The sequence below is a fragment of the Podarcis filfolensis genome (assembly GCF_964270895.1).
Source record: "Podarcis filfolensis genome assembly, chromosome: 6".
Classification (NCBI taxonomy): Eukaryota; Metazoa; Chordata; class Lepidosauria; order Squamata; family Lacertidae; genus Podarcis; species Podarcis filfolensis.
Genome location: NC_139609.1, coordinates 94,881,359 through 94,893,719, shown reverse-complemented (window position 1 = coordinate 94,893,719; position 12,361 = coordinate 94,881,359). Strand labels below are relative to the sequence as shown.

General features: G+C 45.2%; 1 protein-coding gene and 1 long non-coding RNA gene across 2 annotated transcripts in view; one reads left to right on the top strand and one right to left on the bottom strand.

Moving 5' to 3' along the window:
- The window catches only part of LOC310764708 (immunoglobulin kappa light chain-like), a 110,695-nt gene that overhangs the window by 80,805 nt on the left and 17,529 nt on the right, over nt 1-12,361 (bottom strand). The window lies entirely within an intron of this gene.
- LOC310765722 lies at nt 905-1,922 on the top strand. Its single transcript, XR_014549763.1, has 2 exons — nt 905-1,315; nt 1,359-1,922. It is a non-coding gene; the product is annotated as an uncharacterized lncRNA (long non-coding RNA).

Sequence of the window (12,361 nt, the reverse complement as noted above, 5' to 3'; positions counted from 1 at the left end):
TATTGTGATAACAAAAAAATATTAGTCCCAATATAATTCCTCCAGTGACAGAAATGGGGAACCACCAAGACCAAAACATATATCCCAAGGATCCCCAATGAGTAATATCTCTGATAATTTGTTCCACAGGGGGGGGGCAGTCAATCAATTGTATAAGAGAATCTTCCCGTTCACAATTGCTGGTTCAGATGCTCCTCAAGCTTCAGGCGTGCGCAGGTCAGCCAGCTTCCAGGTTGTGGCTGCAGCAGGCCGGTCGTCTAATGTTGCCCGTGACCTAGCCCGTTCCCCGTAGGGCTAGATACAGGGGTTTTTGGAGAGAGTCAGTTTTAAAGGATTAGAGGGGTCACCTTTGCACGTCCAACTGCCTTCGGACTTCTTCAAACGGGAGTGATGAATCCAGGGGGTCACCTCAGCTACCTTCACCGCTGTTGGAGTAGAGAGCAAGACGGTGTAAGGTCCACGCCACTTAGGTGCAAGTGGATCGCGTTTCCACTCTTTCACCCATAGCTATCGCCAGCCTGGAACTGATGAATCGGCTCGGCAATGCTGCACGGCGTGCGCTGAGGGCCCACCTGTTAAGAGAAACAAAAACACGGGAGAGAGATTGCACTTGTCCCTGTGTCACATAGTCTCCTATTTGTTTGAGGTCAGCTGGAATATCCTGAACAAAGGAGGGCGGCCTCCCATACAGGAGCTCAAAAGGTGACAACTTAAGTCTTTTTGTGGGTGCGCACCGAACACGAAACAGTGTTATGGGTAACACATCACTGCTGTGGCCAGCATCACCATATTTTCCTTATGACACTTCTTCTTCTCTTGTTTCTCAGCCTCATCCCTATTCCGATAAACTCGACGTGCAATGGCCATAATTTGGCTCATCAGCATCCCTTCCCATCCTTCTGATTTCTGAATTTTCTTACGAATGTCAGAAGCACACTGGGCCACAAATGTAGCAGTAATCATTCTGCTGTTTTCAGGGGCTTCAGGGTCAAAAGGAGTCCATATACGATAGGCTTCCTGCAGCCTCTCTAAAAAGTCTCCCGGACTCTCATTTGGTTTCTGTTCTACTTCTGAGACTTTAGACATATTAGTGGGCTTCTGGCATGCCCTGCGGATACCTTGCACAAGCGTCTGGCGGTAGGTGGTAAGCCTGGCCAGGTGAATTGCATTGTTTGGATCCCAATTAGGATCTTCCAAAGGAAAGTTATCCTGGAGATGACGGTCAATATTAAAAATATTTCCCACTCTGGCCTGCTCACGCAAATATATCTGTGCCTTTTCAATTATGTCTCTTCTTTCCTCAGTGGTGAACAGAGTATTCAGGAGTTGGCGGCAATCTGTCCAAGTAGGACTATGAGTATTTACTATTGAAGTCACCAAGTCCATCATAGCCTGAGGTTTTTCTGCGAAAGATGGGGTGTGTGTTTTCCAATTCATCAGATCCGTAGTTGTGAATGGAATGTACTGGAGGGTCGAAGTTCGAGGTGGCCGTGGTCCGGGTTGCCCGTTAACCAGCACAGGCTCCTCAAGTGCATCAAATACTCTTCTAAGAGGGGCTACTACGTGACCTTTCTCTTCGCTTTGCTCTAGGGGCCTCAAATCATAGGGGATGGTATCTGTCCCAAGGCGTTCTTTTAGCAGCTTTATACGCCTGGCTGTATTGCTTGCTGACCGATCAAGGTCTTCCTGTAACTTCTGTAATAGTTCTCTAGGATTTGGATGTACAGGGGTTTGGGGTGGGCAATTGGTTGTTCCACTAAAGGAGACTGTAGATGGAGTTCTACTGGGACTCACAGGTGGAATAACCACTTCTGCTTGGGCTTTATTATAGGACTCCAATGCCTCCTGAAGATATTTATCATAATCTATCAAGGAATCAAGTTCTGTGACTCCACCCCCATTATTCGTTCCACTTTCTTGCCTTGGGGTTACAACTGGTGGAGTATTTGGATTAGGCTCCCTTCGATGTGGAGCATAGGGTGGAGGTGGAAGCACCTCTTCCTCTGGTCCCTCAAAAATGGGTTTGAGTTTATTTGGCAAGATTCCTTTCCTAGCTTCGGCTTTTACAGCCAATAATTTGCATCGTTGGACTTTGCATTCCCTTATCCATGGAGGATTTTTATTTAATGTGCTCAGCCAAGAATCTATATATGAAAATTGTTCTGGGCACCCTCCCGTTTCTTTGGCGATATTAGTCCAAAGTTTGCTTACTAAATTTATATCAAAAGTTCCCTGAGATGGCCATTCAGTATTTTGTTTCGGCCACTCTAATTCACATAACGTTCTCAAGCGCTCTGGCGTCATTTTGACTCCATATGCCCCTGAGAAGGCTTTCTTAAAATTATTTAACATACATTCAAGAGGTGTATTTTCCCCCTTTGAACCCCCAACTCCCATTGTATGGCCCTGTGAAGTATCCACTCAGTCACTCACACACTCGCTTCGTGGGGTTCCTTGCCCAGTGAAGTCGCCTTACTGGGAAACGAAGTACTACCCACTCCACACTCAGGTCAGCTACGATTGTACTTTCTCACACATACAATGCGCTGGATACTTCACCACACTCTACTTCCCAACCTTTCCCTTTTCCTCCACCAGACCACCGTCTGATGTACCCAACCACCTAGCGTACTCAGTTTCCCCCTTACTGAGACGCAGAAGTTTGATCAAGACTTCTCTTCCTCCCAATTAATTGGAGGGCCAAAACCCCTTTGTGCACTTACCCTTAGCGGATCCCTCTTTATTTCTCTGGTTCCCCCCGGTCCGTCGCCATCGGTGAGCAGGGTATCAGACAGACGAGACTTCTGCGTTCCCCTGGAAAAATGTTCCAGTGCGCGCTGGGTAAGCAGTTAGTGGTCCTCCCTCTTGTACCCTGCCCAGTAAGGCGAAGGGGCTGCGTTCCAGCAGACCACTTATCCGAGTCACGGCACCATAAAATGTAGCACCCTGCTTGTGGTTAACGCTTAGCTGGAATGAAATATTCAACGCAGCAATAGAGAAATTAAAATAATAATTTATTTGTCAGACAAATAAATGTGAGGCACAGTGGTATATGGTTACCAAGCTCTGGCCTGGCCTCCTGTCATTATGGCCAGCACTTATATTCCCTCAGCTCAGCCCCCTTGCTCCTCCTTTGGCTGCCTCTGTCCAATCAGCCTGGTTAAAATTCCTATTGGCTGTTCGCTAGAACCAATCATAAAAGATACACCCATTTCCTATTACCTTTTATGGGAGACAAAGAGCTATATTTCCTTCTATTTATAATTGGCAAACAGCCATTAACCTCTACAAGGCACCTTAATTACCAGATAACCTTTTGCCCTAGACTAGGCGCCTTAACTAACATTTCATCTTTTGCCCTATTGCCCTATTCACTCCAAAACAGATCTTTTGTTCATCTTCCCACACATTATCAATGAAAGATCTCCTTCTTTGGAGGTCATTAAGCAGAGACTTGACAACCATATGTCAGGAGTGCTCCGATGGCGTCTCTCTGTCTGGCAGGGGTCCGGACCCAATGGCCCTCGTGGTCTATTCCAACTCTTCTATGATTCTATAATTTCTTACTTTCTAAATCCTTTGCATAATTACATTTAAGCCAATATTTCATACATAACATATATAGATTTTTAGAAGCAAAGACCTTTTCTTAAGTAAAAAGGAACTTTATAAAAGCTAGGTTCTCTAAGTTTTCTAAATTCCCTGAAGCTTCAAAGCAGCTTCAAAGAGAGAGAGAGAGAGAGGCCTCTTCCCTAGCCAGCTCTGTTTGTATTAGCTCTTGCTTTTTTAACCTTAGGAAGATGTGGCTCAAGTTTAATGGGAGGCACAGTGTTTTTGCAACCTTGATTGATTGTATTCTATCATTTGTATGGTCAGTGTGACCTTTTGCTCCCAGCCTGTTTTATGACCGCAATAAACCAAAGGGGCCTCTGACAAAGACCTTGCCTGCGACAAAGACCTTGCCTGCTGGTTTCCCATCTCGAAAGAAACATGTGAATTTAAGCTCATTTTTGGAATACAGGAATCTGATCAAAATATAAGCCTTGATTAAAAATGCAGGCTATGATCAGATGCCTCAATAAGGCAGGAGGGAAGGAAGTCGATAGGCTCTAAAGAACCAGGGATGTAAAGTGGATTGTAATGATGTAAACGTATATTATCAAATGGAAAATAAATAAAAATTATATATATAAAAAGAAAAGAAGCCCTGGATATAGGTGCAATTAATAAGTGTGATGCAAATGCTATGAAAGTGAGGAATTGTGATAATCACAGGCACCTAAGCATAAGGCCAGGAAAGAGAAGAGGCCATCTGTGCAGGCCTATCACAGAACAGGAGTTGGAAGGGACCTTTGTTTGGAATCTGTAGTGCAAGATGCAACTGCAATATCCCGGAGAGCTGGTTATCCGTGTTCCAGCCAATAGTTCCTTGAGCGGTTTAACAACCAACCCCTCTTTCCGGGGAACTCTGAGAATTGCAGCTTTGTGAAGGGAACAGGGGTCTCCTAGCAACTCTCAGTGCCCATAACAAACTATAGCTCCCAGGATTTTGGGGGGACTGTTCTGTTCTGTACTAACCTTGGATCCTAGAACAATAGGCAAGTAGGATCCTAGAATGCAACAACTGATTGGCCTGCAGGAAAAGACCAATCAGGCTCCAGGAGGGAAGCAGAATCAGCCAATCAGACGGGACTCATTGTGTAAATAATGTATATAAAAGCCTGAGGTTTGGGGGGAGGGCAATTAAATCACTGTTTTACAAGCTGCAAGAAAGAGCATGAAATCACTACAGGACTCCGAGTATATCTCAGTTCAAAGTGCTTTAAATGTATGGTGTGGATGTGGCGCTAATTCTGGTCTTGTCTTCCTGCTGAGTTTTGCGACAGCAACTCTAATGGACCAGTCTCCATCCATGCAGAGCCACTAATGAACATCACTGAACTGTGGTTGTGAGTGCTTCTGGAGACCTGTGCCCCACAGCTTACAGAGGTGGGAAATTGTCCCCCTCGAGGGAAGCCTTGGCTTCACTTGAGCGTTCTGCAGAAGCATCACGGATTCATAGAATTGTAGAATTTGGAGGGATCCCCAAATCTAGTCCAACCACCTGCAGGAATCACAGCTAAAGAATCCTAACATCCAACCTCTGTTTGAAAACCTCATATGAAAAAGAGCTCACTATCTCCCAAGGGAGACCGTTCCACTGTTGAACAGCTCTTTACTGTCAGAGAGTTTTTCCAGATGTTTAGTTAGAATCTCCTTTCTTTTAATTTGAATCCATTGATTTGGGTCCTACCCGCTGGGTCAGCAATAAACCAGCTTGCTCCATCTTCCACTCCTTTCAGTCTCTTCTTACTCCTTCAACCGTTCCTCATAGGGCTTGGTTTCCAGACCCTTGATCATCTTGGTCGTCCTCCTCTGCACCTGTTGCAGCTTGTGAGCATCCTTCCTAAATTGTGGTGCCTTCTTAAAATGTGGTGGACATGTGAGAAAACGAAAAAGTTTTGGGAACTGATTTATAACGAATTGAAAAAGATATTTAAATATACCTTCCCGAAAAAGCCAGAAGCTTTCTTGGTAGGCTTGACAGGAGAGGAAATAGAAAAAGCAGATCAAAGGTTATTTATGTATGCTACGACTGCTGCCAGAACTTTGTTAGCCCAAAAATGGAAAGTACCAGAGTTACCAACATTAGAGGAGTGGCAGATGTGTTGGAGCTTCCGTACGACCGAGCTGTAATGGCTCTCCTCCGACATATCTTCGGAATCCATCGACCTCTGCTCCGATGGTGATTAACGACCTAAGCCTTTAATGAGGCTTCAGGCACGCTCCCCATTACGCAGAGTATCCAGATAGCAGCAGAAGAGACAGAAATATGTGCTACATCACTACGTTTATTTCTATCTACTCAGGACAGAAAGAATATGCGTCTGCTCTCTGTGAGAGACAGTGAACAACAGGAACACAAAACAGGAAACCAGTAACATCAACATCCGTCTCCCGTCTCCGGTGAGACTTCCAACAACCTGGAATGTCAACAGAGTCTTGTGACTCCAAAAATCTGCACAGTGGCATAACAGAAATCTAACAAGACGAAGATGGTTGACTATGCGGAACTAGCAAAACTGACCTACAGGATCCAAAATCAGGAGGAAACAAAATTCCAAAGAGAATGGAGTAAATTTATGGATTATATAAATAATAACTGTAGAAACTTGAAGACTGTGGCAGGACTGCAATAAATCTTACGATGTAGACATCACTGGATATAATAAGAAACTGTGGAAAGGTAACTGAAGTAAGAAAACCTGTTGAAGGGAGGGAGGGAAGTCAGGGCTGGGAAAGAATGTGGGTAAATGACAGTTGAACCGTATTGTATTTTGTTTGATTGATTTAAATGAAAAATCAATAAAAAGCATTGACAAAAAATAAATAAATTGTGGTGCCCAGAACTGGACACAGGACTCCAGGTGTGGTCTGACCAAAGCAGAATAGAGTCATACTATTACTTCTAGCGTATAGTTAAAGCTATGGTTTTCCCAGTAGTGATGTATGGAAGTGAGAGCTGGACCATAAAGAAGGCTGATCGCCGAAAAATTGATGCTTTTGAATTATGGTGCTGGAGGAGACTCTTGAGAGTCCCATGGACTGCAAGAAGATCAAATCTCTCCATTCTGAAGGAAATCAGCCCTGAGTGCTCACTGGAAGGACAGATCCTGAAGCTGAGGCTGCAAGACTTTGGCCACCTCAGGAGAAGAGAAGACTCCCTGGAAAAGACCCTGATGTTGGGAAAGATGGAGGGCACAAGGAGAAGGGGATGACAGAGGACAAGATGGTGGGACAGTGTTCTCGAAGCTACCAGCATGAGTTTGATCAAACTGTGGGAGGCAGTGGAAGACAGGAGTGCCTGGCGTGCTCTGGTCCAGGGGGTCACGAAGAGTCGGACATGACTAAACGACTAAACAACAACAAATTACTTCTAGCTGCTCAATAGTCTTCCTCTCGTTTCTCCATGTGTGATATTACGTGGGGCGGGCTCAGTTGATGCTGAGAATGCCTTCCCTCCCTCCCTTTTCTGATGGCCTGGGATTCAGACTTGGATGCTAAACCTGAGGAATCCCGCCCTGCACGGGATTCCCCGTCTCCAGAACCAGCTGAGCCGAGGCTGGGGCCTGAGCCTGAAGGGTCCTCACCTGTGCTGGATCCTCAGGTGCGGGCACCAGCTGAGTCTGCTCTGGCTCCTGAGGTGATGGAGGACCCATTGCCTGCAGGTGCTCCACTCTCAGCCCTGTCAGGGGAAGCTGAGGTGGCCTCTGGGTCCAGTAGCCCTCCAGCCTCTTCTGAGCTGCAGAGGCTCAGGGCAGAGAGGCGGAGGGAACTAAGTTCCCGCAGGAGGAGTGCTTGCCTCCAGGCCAGGAGAGGTGAGTCACCTGTGGACCAGGGCCGCCCTATGCCTGGGGCAGATAAAAGCCAGTCAGCCCCAGTCCCAGGTTGTGGGAGCAACATTGTTGGTAGCCTGTTTCTGCCTGCACCCTGTCCTGCTCTTCTGCCAGAGTTCCTGACCTCACCCGACTCCCTGCCTTGGACCCAGCTATAGCTTTGATGGACAGCCTCCATACTACACCCTCGACCTCGGACTGGACTCAGACCTCGCCGCACGGTTAACCCTCAGGACCAGGACCTTTGCAACTTTTGGTGCTTTCTGCTTCCTGCCACCCGGAATGCCATTTCCATTCGCTGGCATTTGCCAGACGGGTGCGGCATCAGGAGCGATGTGTAACCCAGGGGAGAGTCATGCGGAGGATCAGAGGGGATCGTGATGAAAATCGCAACTGATAAGGAGAGAAGACGTTTCTGTGCGTGGGAGGGAAATAGTGGAATGACACACAACGCAACGCCTGGGCACCCACCCACCCTGGGAACAAAATTAATGCAATGTGCATGATTTATACTCACAATCCGAAAGGCTGAACGATGGACATAACTGCAGGAGGGCTTCTCCAAAACCAACGAATTCAATCGTTCAGACTGGGGGCATTGGGGAACTCTGCTTCTGTCCCTTGCCAGGATTTGGGGTTAGGGAATAAGCAGGAGGGCTCTATTCATGGTAGGACCCTCTCTCTGAAATGATCTGCCCTTAGAGATGCATCTGTTTGACCACTATGAGCAGGGCTGCTGGATGAGGCCCTAAGCTACTGAAGGTAATGGGGCCCTTTATATGATCAGCTGTCCTTTGTCCACAACAAATTGTCACTGTTTTTTGTGTTGCTATATAGTAATTTATGGACCTAACAGGTATCTCAAGCCATTTGCATATAACAAAATATGTATTTTATCAAAGTAATTGATATAGAAATGAGCAAACCAGTGATATTTTAGGGAGCAGGCTAGCAGGTGGGGCCCATTACTTACATCATAGGAGCCTACACAACACACAAACACTGTTGCTGTATGTAGGTTTTATTTTATTTGTTTTTTTATCTTATATTTTGGAAATGTAAAAGGTAAAGGTAAAGGAACCCCTGACCATTAGGTCCAGCCGTGGCCGACTCTGGGGTTGCGGCGCTCATCTCGCTTTATTGGCCGAGGGAGCTGGCGTACAGCTTCCGGGTCATGTGGCCAGCATGACTAAGCCGCTTCTGGCGAACCAGAGCAGCTCACGGAAACGCCGTTTACCTTCCCGCCGGAGCGGTACCTATTTATCTACTTGCACTTTGACATGCTTTCGAGCTGCTAGGTTGGCAGAAGCAGGGACCAAGCAATGGGAGCTCACCCCGTTGCGGGGATTCGAACCGCCGACCTTCTGATCGGCAAGTCCTAGGCTCTGTGGTTTAACCCACAGCACCACCTGCATCCCTTTGGAAATGTACATCCAGGTTTTTTTCCTTTAATTTTTTTGGGGGGCCTCAAGAGAGTGTGGCCATAAGCTATAGCTTGTTTAGCTTATACATAAATCTGGCAGTGACTACGAGAACAGAATGCTGGACTAGATGGGCCATTGGCCTGATTCATCAGGCTCTCCTTGTGTTCCGACATCCCAAAAGATCAGAAAAGACTTTTTATGAAACGACAGCAGCCACTCAAATGCTACTAGCCCAGGGATGGAAAAGAAGTCCCTTACCAGAGAGGAATGGCAAGCTAAATTGATGGACTACGCCGAAATGTCAAAGCTGACTAGAAAATTCAGGAACCAAGACGACAAAAACTTTAAAAAAGAATGGGGATAATTTATCAGTTATTTAGGAGACCACTGCAAGCAGATGGGAACATTAGAAGGATTTTAATCTCACTTGTAATGGATAATATGGATTGATATAAAATATAGATTATGGAATAATATGCAGTTGTAAATGTTGATAATTAGACCCACGGAGGATGGGGGGGGGGGAAGTCGCGAGATTTGAAATAATCTCTATATAAAGGTAAAGGGACCCCTGACCATTAGGTTCAGTCATGACCGACTCTGGGGTTGCAGCGCTCATCTCGCTTTACTGGCCGAGGGAGCCGGCGTACAGCTTTCGGGTCATGTGGCCAGCATGACTAAGCTGCTTCTGGCGTACCAGAGCAGCGCACGGAAACGCCATTTACCTTCCCACCGGAGTGGTGCCTATTTATCTACTTGCATTGGTGTGCTTTTGAACTGCTAGATTGGCAGGAGCTGGGACCGAGCAATGGGAGCTCACCCCGTTGCAGGGATTCGAACCGCCGACCTTCTGATCGGCAAGTCCTAGGCTCTGTGGTTTAACCCACAGTGCCACCTGCATGCCTCAATCTCTATATATGGATATGCATTTGGATTGTTATAATTTTGCATTTGTAAAATCAAATAAAAACGATTTCAAAGAAAAAGAAAGGAGAACAAACAAGAGGTGCATCTGTCTGCCATATGTTTGTCTGCGCATGAAGACTTCCCAGTTGAACAGACCCCCGTCGCTCCTTGAATGGGCGTACACACCATCTTCAGTCAAGCTGAAGACACATTAGAGCAACAGGGAGAAAAATATGCCAAAGAGAGTTCGGGTGAGAATCTATTTGCTACACTAACACAAATTACATTAAGACAGCCTTCCGCCAGAAGTGGGATCTCTAAGCCAACTTTGATCAGAAAGAAAACTGACGCGATGAAGGGAGAATGCTGCATGGATGAAGCATCTGAAGATCCCACAGGAACCGTAGTTCTCAAGTCACACTGAAGAACCTTGGAAGGGATTCAGCGCTGTGGAGGGGTGGAAAAGTAGAAAACAGTTTACTCCTGAATTTTGCAAGACCTGAAGCAGCTGACATTTATTTTTTTTAATAGCATGCAACTGCCAGACTGAGAAGGCCAACTTTGACATGTTGCAAAAGTTTGATGAGTTTTATAGAGGCAAGAAAACACTGGAAATGTATGCACTTCAGAGGAGGACTTAGAGAGAAAGCAAGACGTCTGGAGAACTTTTACGAGGCCTGGATCTGGTGTAATGAGCCGCATTTGCAGCTCCAGGCAGGTAATGGGTGCCATTGTGAGAGCTCAGATTGTGATTAGTACTATGCAGAGACATAGAGTGGACACATGTCCTATTTTCCAGAAGAGAGTCATCTCCTTCTTCTGCAGGTAAACCAGCCCCTAAGTGCAAGATAACGATTTGCAGATTTTAATCCAATTTCTTGGATTAAATCCAATTTCTTGGATTAAAATACTTAAAACTAAGAACTGGTCTGGCTGGCCTCTTCAGGAATAAGGGGCAGAATTTACAAAAAGGATCAGCTATCTGAATTAATAAAAAAGAATGGGGCTGTATGTTTGTTTTTAGATCTATTGCACAAATATATACCCTTAAAACACACAGAGATATTTTCTTCTGCCTGGGTATGGGGGGAATTGAATTCAGCTCACAGTTAGAGGCAAATCAAGCCAATCTGCTCCTTCCGAAACGATATCTGTACTGAAACATAGTCCTCCTTTGAAATCCGCAGTGTGCATTTTGCAACGTAGTTCCCCACCCAAGGAGTGCAAAAATGCACACACTATGGGGAGGTGTGAATAAGAATGCATGTGGTAGTGAAAAGAACGTACAGACATCCATTATATATTAGGCAAAATACGTGTTTTGTCCATAATATTTTGTTAAGGTTGCTTCGTAATGCACTTGAAAATAAGCTAATCTAAATGCAATCAGAAAAAAGAAAGGAAAATGCAGTCTTCTCTCAAAGGTAGTTCTTAACCCTTGTCTCACAGAGAAAGAGGTGGACCCTCCCAATGGGAGATCTTCATTTCCCTGTCTCTCACGTAGGGTCCTTCATCAAACAGCCATCACCTTCATGTGTATATAATCCCAATAAAGACCAGGAACAGAGGACTCCAAGGAAATAAAAAAAACAAACAAAGAATAAGGAAGATAAAAGAAAGAGAGGAATATGAGAGAGAGAGAAAGGAAAAAAAGAGATAAAATGACTTCCAATTTCCCATCTGTCAGTTACATACAAAAACATTATTCTAAATATTCACTCTACGGTGACATCCAGCTGTTCTACCTTCTGCTAAGCAATACTTTCCCAATTTTCAGGCAAAATATGTTTTTGAAAAATGTGTGCATCAAGCAAAATTGCATATAAACACGTGTCTGATAGGAGAAATTTGCAGCAAAGTGCTGAAGAATTTTCAAGAGGTGTTTTAAAAAAGAGAGAGTGTAAACTGATGTGGAAATGTGGAAAAGCTGGTGTTAGTATTGGAAAAGTGAGAAAAAGAATCCAGAACTGGCAGATTTGCCGATTCCTACTAGCCGCGATGACCACGCTCTGCCTCCATGGTTGAAGACAGCAATGCTTTTGAACTCCCATTGTTGGAAACCACAGGAGGGGAGAGGGGTCTTGTTTTCGAATCCTGCTTCTGGATTTCCCAAAGGTATCTGTTTGACAGGCTCTTCTTGTGTTCTTAATAATCTCCCTTACCCAACCTTGAAAAACAATGAAACCAATCCAATATCTGCAAATAATAATAATACAGTGGGACCTTGGTTCTCAAGCTTAATCCGTTCCGGAAATCCATTCCAAAACCAAAGCGTTCCAAAACCAGGGCACGCTTTCCCATAGAAAGTAATGCAAATGGATTAATCTGTTCCAGACTTTTAAAAATAACCCCTGAAACAGCAATTTGACATGAATTTTACTATTGAATGAGATCACTGATCCATAAAATGAAAGCAATAATCGATGTACTGTACTATAAAATAAATAAGACAGTACAGTGGTACCTCGGGTTACATACGCTTCAGGTTACAGACTCCGCTAACCCAGAAATAGTACCTCAGGTTAAGAACTTTGCTTCAGGATGAGAACAGAAATCGTGCGTTGGCAGCACGGCAGCAGCAGGAGGCCCCATTAG